The sequence below is a fragment of the Streptopelia decaocto genome (assembly GCF_964273445.1).
Source record: "Streptopelia decaocto genome assembly, chromosome: 19".
Taxonomy (NCBI): domain Eukaryota; kingdom Metazoa; phylum Chordata; class Aves; order Columbiformes; family Columbidae; genus Streptopelia; species Streptopelia decaocto.
The window spans coordinates 6,790,739-6,791,387 of record NC_138674.1 but is presented as its reverse complement, the minus strand read 5'-3'; positions in this window follow the sequence as shown (position 1 = coordinate 6,791,387).

Below are 649 nucleotides of genomic sequence, written 5' to 3'. Positions count from 1 at the left end.
ACACTTCACATCTGTGGGGCTGGACAGGGATTCTTTGGAAATGGAAGGGACATAACAAATGCCTGTTTCTCCTGCCCAGCATCCAATGGACATTTGTGCTGCTCCTGTTCTCCACCCTCTCAAGAGAAGGTTCAGCCTGTGCCCCTACAGTCCAACAGCTGCCAGGGGGGTGTGTGTCTCCCCTCTCGCAGCGTTTCTTTAGCAGCCGGGTTATCTCTGGCCCTTCTCTTGGCAGAACTGCAGACAAATGCAGACTGGAAAGAGGGAGGGAGGGCTGAATGTCAATGTGTGCTGGCAAGAAACGGGCAACCAAGGAAGCGCCAAAGAAACCCTCTGGTGTCTGGGCCCTGCTGCCCTGAGCCTGATCTGCCAAGACACAGCACACACCGCTCTGCAAGGGGGAAATTCCTCTTGCCTGTTCCAGGAGGCTCTCAACAGGCTCCCAGCGTACACTCATCAGGAATAAACAATCCCTTTTGTTCTCCTAGAGAACTCCTTGCACCCCTCAGAGGATCCTGAGCCCCTTTCCTGAGGCAGAGCCCTGGTGAGGAGCTGACCAGGTTTCCCAAGGAAACCTCCTCTGTCAGGAACACAAGTCAGACCCACGGCCAACAGAGGACACGCTGGTGTCCTTCTGGTCCCAGTGGAG